The sequence below is a fragment of the Cetorhinus maximus genome, unplaced genomic scaffold, assembly GCF_964194155.1.
Source record: "Cetorhinus maximus unplaced genomic scaffold, sCetMax3.hap1.1 HAP1_SCAFFOLD_969, whole genome shotgun sequence".
Taxonomy (NCBI): Eukaryota; Metazoa; Chordata; class Chondrichthyes; order Lamniformes; family Cetorhinidae; genus Cetorhinus; species Cetorhinus maximus.
This window is the reverse complement of record NW_027596911.1, coordinates 1-9,006: the sequence shown is the minus strand read 5'-3', so window position 1 is coordinate 9,006 and position 9,006 is coordinate 1.

Genomic DNA, 9,006 nt, shown 5'->3' with positions numbered 1-9,006 from the left:
ATTGAGAAACACCAACAAATTCAACAACAACCTCAACATTGAGAAACACCAACAAATTCAACAACAACCTCAACATTGAGAAACACCAACAAATTCAACAACAACCTCAACATTGAAAAACACCAACAAATTCAACAACCTCCACATTGAAAAACACCAACAGATTCAACAACAATCTCAACATTGAGAAACACCAACAACCTCAATAACCTCAACATTGAAAACACCAAATTCAATAACAACCTCAACATAGAAAACACCAACAAATTCAACAACCCCCTGCCCGCTCTGTGTGACCCCGCCCCCTGCGCGCTTTGTGTGGCCCCGCCCCCTGTGCGCTCTGGGTGGCCCCGCCCCCTGCGCTCTCTGGGTGGCCCCGCCCCCTGCGCTCTCTGTGTGACCCCGCCCCCTGCGCGCTCGAGAGGAGCCGGCAGTTGAAGGGAAGCGCGAGAGGAGCCGGGTGAACAGGGGTGACTGAGGGAGTCGGTGAGGCGGGAACGAGGTGATCCTGTGAGTGCGGCCGGGGCAGCGTTTACTACTCTTATTACTGATCGTTTTTAATGTCTTATTTTGTGGTTCATCGTTTGTAAGGACTATATTCTGTAACAGCGAGGAGCAGGGAAGAAGGGCCCGAGAGTAATTGATATTATTTGATATTAAGTATCTTCCAAAAGGTTTAATTTAATTTAAAGGGGTCAATCATGGCAGGAGAGCTCAAAGCCGTGGTGTGCTCATCCTGCTCTATGTGGGAAGCCGGGCACGTTTCCAGTGCCCGGGACCAGCCTGTGTGCGGGAAGTGTCTCCAGCTGCAGCTCCTGGAAGCCGGGGATTTGGAGCTGGAGCGGCGGCTGGGGACACGGTGGAGCATCTGCGAGGTGGAGAGTATCGTGGATAGGGACGTATAGAGAGGTGGTCACACCGCAGGCTCCATGGTTTGTGTCTGAGGGGGTCTCTCTCCTCCGTCCCTGTCCTGTCTGCTTCTCTCTCTCTCTCAGATGTGTCTCAGTCTTTCCTCAGACTCGATGTCAGGGTGAAAACTTCCTCAAAACTATTTCTGCCTCTTGGTTCCATTTCACAAAGACACTTCCCCTGAGATCAGAATGAGAGGCTGGTTGTACTGACTCCAAGGGCAGCAGTCCCTCTCTCTCAATCTCTCTCACCATCTCTCTCTCTGTCTCCCTCTCTCTCAATCTCTCTCACCATCTCTCTCTCTGTCTCCCTCTCTCTCAATCTCTCTCACAATCTCTCTCTCTGTCTCCCTCTCTCTCAATCTCTCTCACCATCTCTCTGTCTCTCTCTCTCTCAATCTCTCTCACCATCTCTCTCTCTGTCTCCCTCTCTCTCAATCTCTCTCACCATCTCTCTGTCTCTCTCTCTCTCAATCTCTCTCACCATCTCTCTCTCTCCCTCTCTCTCAATCTCTCTCACCATCTCTCTCTCTGTCTCCCTCTCTCTCAATCTCTCTCACCATCTCTCTCTCTGTCTCCCTCTCTCTCAATCTCTCTCACCATCTCTCTCTCTGTCTCCCTCTCTCTCAATCTCTCTCACCATCTCTCTCTCTGTCTCCCTCTCTCTCAATCTCTCTCACCATCTCTCTCTCTGTCTCCCTCTCTCTCAATCTCTCTCACCATCTCTCTCTCTGTCTCCCTCTCTCTCAATCTCTCTCACCATCTCTCTCTCTGTCTCCCTCTCTCTCAATCTCTCTCATCATCTCTCTCTCTGTCTCCCTCTCTCTCAATCTCTCTCACCATCTCGCTCTCTGTCTCCCTCTCTCAATGTTTCTCACCATCACTGCCTCTGTCTCCCTCTCTCTCAATCTCTCTCACCACCTCTCTCTCTCTGTCTCCCTCTCTCTGTCTCTCTCACCATCTTTCTCTCTGTCTCCCTCTCTCTCAATCTCTCTGTCACCTTCTCTCTCTCTGTCTCTCTCTCAATCTATCTCACCACCTCTCTCTCTCTTTCTCTTACACTCTCCAGATCTCTGCATCTCTCTTTATTAATCTCTTTCACCATCTCTATCTCCCCATCTCTTTCTCTGTCTGACTGTCTCTCTCTTTTTCATTCCTTTTGTCTCTCTCTGTCTCTCGGTTTCTGTGTAATTTTCATTCTCTTTCTGTCTCTCTCTCTCTCTCTCTCGCCCTCACTCTGTCCCACCAATGGTCCCCCAAACCCTCAGTCGCTCTCTCACCATCGCTCTCTCTCTCTCTCTCAATCTCTCTCACCAACTCTCTCCCTGTCTCCCTCTCTCTCAATCTCATTCACCATCCCTCTCTCTGTCTCTCAGCTTCAATGTCTGTCACCATCTCACACTATGTCTCTCTCTCTGTCTCTCTCTCTCTGTCTCACTCCCAGTCTCTCTCACCATCTCTCTCTGTCTCTCTCACTTGCAATCTCACTCAGCATCTCTCCCTCTCTCTCTGCCTCCCTCTCTCTCTCCCTCTCTCTGTCTCTCTCCCTCTCCCTCTCTCCCTCCCTCTCTCTGTCTATCCCTCTCCCTCTCTTTCCTTCCCTTTCTCCCTCTCTCCCTCCCTTTCTCTCTCCCTCTCTCCCTCCCTCCCTCTCTCTCTCTCTCCCTCTCTCCCCCTCTCTCTCTCTCTCTCGCTCTCTCTCTCTCTCCCCTCTCTCTCCCTCTCTCTGTTTCTCTCTCTCCCCCTCTCTCCCTCACTCCATCCCTCTCTCTGTCTTTCCCTCTCCCTCTCTTTCCTTCCCTTTCTCCCTCTCTCCCTCCCTCCCTCTCTCTCTCTCTCTCTCCTCCCTCCCTCTCTCTCTCTCCCTCTCTCTCTCTCTCTCTCCCTCCCTCTCTCTCTCTCGCTCTCTCTCTCTCCCTCTCTCTGTTTCTCTCTCTCCCCCTCTCTCTCTCTCTCCCTCCCTCTCTCTCTCTCTCTCTCCCTCCCTCCCTCTCTCCCTCTCTCTGTCTCTGCAGTTTGTGGACTGGCTTCTCCCGGTCCTGCCTGGAGTTTGGGCTGACAATCTGTGTCAGGAAGAGCGACCGTTCCGGCCTGGGACGTGGAGCCTCCTCCTTCCGTCCACATTGACAGCCTGACTGAAGCTCCTGACCCCCAAACCCCCCCTCCCCTCCCCCCATCTGTGATACAAGGAGGGCAGCGACCAAGAGCTCGAGTCCAGCTTGTTGCTGCTTCTCAATGTTGAGGTTGTTGAATTTGTTGGTGCTTTTCAATGTTCAGGTTGTTGTTGAATTTGTTGGTGTTTGTCAATGTGGGGGTTGTTGTTGGGATTGTTGGTGTTTTTCTATTTTGAGTTTGTTGCTGAACTTGTTGGTGTTTTTCTATTTTGAGGTTGTTGTTGAATTTGTTGGTGTTTCTCAATGTTGAGGTTGTTCTTGAAATTGTTGGTGTTTTTCAATGTTGAGGTTGTTGTTGAATTTGTTGGTGTTTTTCAATGTTGAGGTTGTTGTTGAATTTGTTGGTGTTTTTCAATGTTGAGGTTGTTGTTGAATTTGTTGGTGTTTCTCAATGTTGAGGTTGTTCTTGAAATTGTTGGTGTTTTTCAATGTTGAGGTTGTTGTTGAATTTGTTGGTGTTTTTCAATGTTGAGGTTGTTCTTGAAATTGTTGGTGTTTTTCAATGTTGAGGTTGTTGAAGTTGTTGGTGTTTTGCAATGTTACGATTGTTGTTGTATTCATTGGTTTTTCTCAATGTTGGGGCGGTTGTTGAATTTGTTGGTGTTTCTCAATGTTAGGGTTGTTGAATTTGTTGGTGTTTTTGAATGCTGAGATTGTTGTTGAAATTTTTGGTGTTTCTCAAGGTTGAGGTTGTTGTTGAATTTGTTGGTGCTTTTCAATGTTGACATTGTTGTTGAATTTGTTGGTGTTTTTCAATGTTGGGGTTGTTGTTGAATTTGTTGGTGTTTTTCAATGTTGGGGTTGTTGTCGAATTTTTGGTGCTTTTCAATGTTGAGGTTGTTATTGAATTCGTTGGTGTTTTTCAATGTTAGGGCTGTTGGTGAATTTGTTGGTGTTTTTCAAGGTTGAGGTTGTTGTTGAAGTCATTGTTGTTTTGCCATCTTGATGTTATACAATCTCACCTCGCACACTGGAATGCTTGATCTGAAATATGATCATCTTTCTTCTGCAGAATGTTGGAGGGATTTTCATCCCGGACACCCACGACTCTGTGATTATGGATTCGCTCATCAATCAGCCCCCTGTATCTGCAAGGACTCACCCGACTGTATCGGTCAGTTTGGAATAATCCAATCGATTCCCCAGGTTACCGCGAGGGCTGGCCAGAATGTGTTCAGTGAGTTACTAAGTCTTGTTTGCGGCATAATTGAGTGTCAAAGGCATTAAGAATGAGCTGAAACCAGCGGTTGACTCTTTTCCCTTTGACATCGCCGTCTGCCACTGGACCTACTGCATGCAGAAAGGCCCTGACCTGAAGCTTCTGCGTTTTCTCATGAAGGCCTGTTGCTGCTCAATACTGGAGACAATGCTGTTTCCATAACTCCCACTGCTGGCCTCTCTGCAGGCACTCGAGGCAGTCAAATGGACTGGGTAGGGGCAGGCACTGCAGACCAGGGATGGTCATCCTTACCTCCCTCCAGTGTGCTTCCTTCTTCCATCCATGTGTTACGAGCTGCTATCTAGCTGCTGTCACCCTGTGGTTCCTTCGAGAACAACCATGTGTTTCATGTATCAATGTCTCCATGGCTGCCACCATGTTATATAATGGTCCTTCCATTTTGGCCTCTAGGCATGGGACTTTGCTATTGGGTACCCTGCAGGTATCCTTTGGTATCTGCTCAACACTTGTTTACTAGTACGACTTGTAAAAAGGTTACAGAATAGGCACGTTACACCTAGGCATGATTCCAACCTCTCTCAAGAGTCCAACTCATGAGTGATTGATGTTATTGATATATCATCACCTATGTAATACATTAACATATCCCACCTGTTAACCCTTTATGCTCCAGAATGGACTACATGGGCACAATCTCTTAAAAAAGTTATTCAGGGGTGGTTCCAGAGGGCTGGAGATTTGCAAACATTGCACCCTTGCTCAACACAGGGTGAAAAGATAATCCCAGCAACTACAGGCCAGTCAGTTTAACCGCGATGGTGGGGAATCTTCTGGACACAATAATCCAGGAGAAAATTAATTGTCACATGGACAAACGCGGGTGAATTAAGCAAAACCAGCACAGATTTGTTCAGGGAAAATCCTGTTTAATGAACTTGATGGAGTTTTATTGATGACAGAGCAGAGAGGATCGATGAGAGTATGGCTGTAGATGTGGTGTACACAGACTTCCAGAAGGCATTTGATACAGTGCCACACAAGAGGCTTGTGAGCAAAGTTAAAGCTCACGGGATGAAAGGGATAGCAGCAACGTGGATAGATAGGGAGAAACTGTCCCATTGGGGGAAGGAGCGAGGAAGAGAGGGACACAGAATTCAGTTAATTGGTAAAAGAAGCAATTGTGTTTTTGTGCTCGTTGTGGTCACTTCCGAGGAAAACATAAGGACACCGAACACGCCTGAGGGATTGGTTACAGCAAAAGTCGAGAAGTTGGGAGCAGTATTACAAAGTTGGAGATCTTGTACACGTGTCTGAGTTGGGAGGTTCCTCAGAATGAACTGTTCCGGACAGGAGAGAGACAGGCAAACTGTACTTCTGTCTCTCACCAGCTGTCCGAACGCAGAAGGTGTTTTGAATTCTTTGTGAAGTGTGTTGTGGTGTGTTTTCCCAAACCCTCAGTGTGTCTGATCCACTTTACTAATCACTCACAGCAAACTCACATTGTGATCAACTCGGGTTAGTTTATTTACATTTAAAACCCGGGGCAGGAATGTTCACAACATCACACACACTCACGCAACTCACACCACATATATACACAACACATACACTCACACACACGAACACACACAAAAAATATACACTCACGTACACACACACACACACACAGAGACGCGCACACACAGTGATGGAGGATAGAAAAAGGAAACTTTTGCCACTATGGATCTTTGGACAATCCTGACACTCTCGTTCTGTGTCCCAGTCTCTCTTCAGGAACAATATTTCTCAATATCAGCTGCCTCGACGCTGGGCAGTGCCCTTTTCTCACAGATGAAAGGGAGGTGATGGGTACAACTGGAATCCTTCCAGTCGGCTGTTCTGATAATGACACAGTTCTCATGACCATTTGCATTATTCCGTTCCGTCTGATCCCATCGAGTAAAACTGGGAAATGGGGAAATGAAAAACTACCGATAAAAATCCGACGCATTCCTGCACAGAATCAGCAAGATGAAACTGGAAGAATCAAGTCCTACCTGATGCATCATGTACAACGCAATTGAGAAACGACTAAAGTGCAGCAGGTTTGACACAAATCAGTATCTTACGACTGACATACGATATCCGTAAGTGACCTGCTATGCGGACAATAGTGGTCCCAGATTCAGCTCCGAGATGCAAACAGAATCTTTACAATGGGTGGGAATTTTATACTGAGTGAAGCTCCAGGTTGTTGAGTGTTTTGCTGGGTGAGTCTCTCTCTCTCTCTACGGGGCTGGTTGTTTGGCTGGGTGAGTTTCCCCCTGTATATATTTCTCTCCCAGCTGGAGTCAGGTTGTTGTTGCTGTTAAAATTCACTGTCGCCTTCTCCCGGTCTTTGCACTCCCAACACAGACCACAGGTGGCAGGACGTACGGCCGGAAGGCAGCAGTGCCGGCTCAATATTCACACAATCATTGGCCTTCGCCCTCTAGAGGAGGAACCAGAGTCTGCAGGGACACCGCCCTCTGGAGGTCCGGAGGAGGAACTGCACACTTTGTGCACACCGCCCTCTGGAGATCAGGAGGATCCACACCCCGCCTCTGTGCTGTCTGTGTCACCCCGCCCCCTGCGCGCTCTGTGTGACCCCGCCCCCTGTGCGCGCTGTGTGACCCCGCCCCCTGCGCGCTCTTTGTGACCCCGCCCCCTGCGCGCTCTTTGTGACCCCGCCCCCTGCGCGCTCTGTGTGACCCCGCCCCCGGCGCACTCTGTGTGACCCCGCCCCCTGCCCGCCCTGTAGAACCCAGCCCCCTGCCATCACCATGTGACCCCGCCCCTTGTGCGCTCGAGAGGAGCCGGCAGTTGAAGGGAAGCGCGAGAGGAGCCGGCTGAACAGGGGTGACTGAGGGAGTCGGTGAGGCGGGAACGAGGTGATCCTGTGAGTGCGGCCGGGGCAGCATTTACTACACTTATTACTGATCGTTTTTAATGTCTTATTTTGTGGTTCATCGTTTGTAAGGGACTATATTCTGTAACAGCGAGGAGCAGGGAAGAAGGGCCCGAGAGTAATTGATATTATTTGATATTAAGTATCTTCCAAAAGGTTTAATTTAATTTAAAGGGGTCAGTCATGGCACGAGAGCTCAAAGCCGTGGTGTGCTCATCCTGCTCTATGTGGGAAGCCGGGCACGTTTCCAGTGCCCGGGACCAGCCTGTGTGCGGGAAGTGTCTCCAGCTGCAGCTCCTGGAAGCCGGGGATTTGGAGCTGGAGCGGCGGCTGGGGACACGGTGGAGCATCCGCGAGGTGGAGCGTATCGTGGATAGGGACGTATAGAGAGGTGGTCACACCGCAGGCTCCATGGTTTGTGTCTGAGGGGGTCTCTCTCCTCCGTTCCTGTCCTGTCTGCTTCTCTCTCTCTCTCAGATGTGTCTCAGTCTTTCCTCAGACTCGATGTCAGGGCGAAAACTTCCTCAAAACTGTTTCTGCCTCTTGGTTCCATTTCACAAAGACACTTCCCCTGAGATCAGAATGAGAGGCTGGTTGTACTGACTCCAGGGGCAGCAGTCCCTCTATCTCAATCTCTCTCACCATCGCTCTCTCTGTCTCCCTCTCTCTCAATCTCTCTCACCATCTCTCTCTCTGTCTCCCTCTCTCACAATCTCTCTCACCATCTCTCTCTCTGTCTCCCTCTCTCTCAATCTCTCTCACCATCTCTCTCTCTGTCTCCCTCTCTCTCAATCTCTCTCACCATCTCTCTCTCTGTCTCCCTCTCTCACAATCTCTCTCACCATCTCTCTCTCCGTCTCTCTCAATCTCTCTCACCATCTCTCTCTCTGTCTCCCCCTCTCTCAAACTCTCTCACCATCTCTCTCTCTGTCTCCCTCTCTCTCAATCTCTCTCACCATCTCTCTCTCTGTCTCCCTCTCTCTCAATCTCTCTCACCATCTCTCTCTCTGTCTCCCTCTCTCTCAATCTCTCTCACCATCTCTCTCTCTGTCTCCCTCTCTCTCAATCTCTCTCACCATCTCTCTCTCTGTCTCCCTCTCTCTCAATCTCTCTCACCATCTCTCTCTCTGTCTCCCTCTCTCACAATCTCTCTCACCATCTCTCTCTCTGTCTCCCTCTCTCAATCTCTCTCACCATCTCTCTCTCTCTCTCCCTCTCTCTCAATCTCTCTCAACATCTCTCTCTCTGTCTCCCTCTCTCAATCTCTCTCACCATCTCTCTCTCTCTCTCTCCCTCTCTCTCAATCTCTCTCACCATCTCTCTCTCTCTCTCCCTCTCTCTCAATCTCTCTCACCATCTCTCTCTCTGTCTCTCTCTCTCAATCTCTCTCACCATCTCTCTCTCTGTCGCCCTCTCTCTCAATCTCTCTCACCATCTCTCTCTCTGTCTCCCTCTCAATCTCTCTCAACATCTCTCTCTCTGTCTCCCTCTCTCTCAATCTCTCTCACCATCTCTCTCTCTGTCTCTCTCTCTGTCAATCTCTCACCATCTCTCTCTCTGTCTCCCTCTCTCTCAATCTCTCTCACCATCTCTCTCTCTGTCTCCCTCTCTCTCAATCTCTCTCACCATCTCTCTCTCTGTCTTCCTCTCTCTCAATCTCTCTCACCATCTCTCTCTCTGTCTCCCTCTCTCTCAATCTCTCTCACCATCTCTCTCTCTGTCTCCCTCTCTCAATCTCTCTCACCATCTCTCTCTCTCTCTCTCCCTCTCTCTCAATCTCTCTCACCATCTCTCTCTCTCTCTCCCTCTCTCTCAATC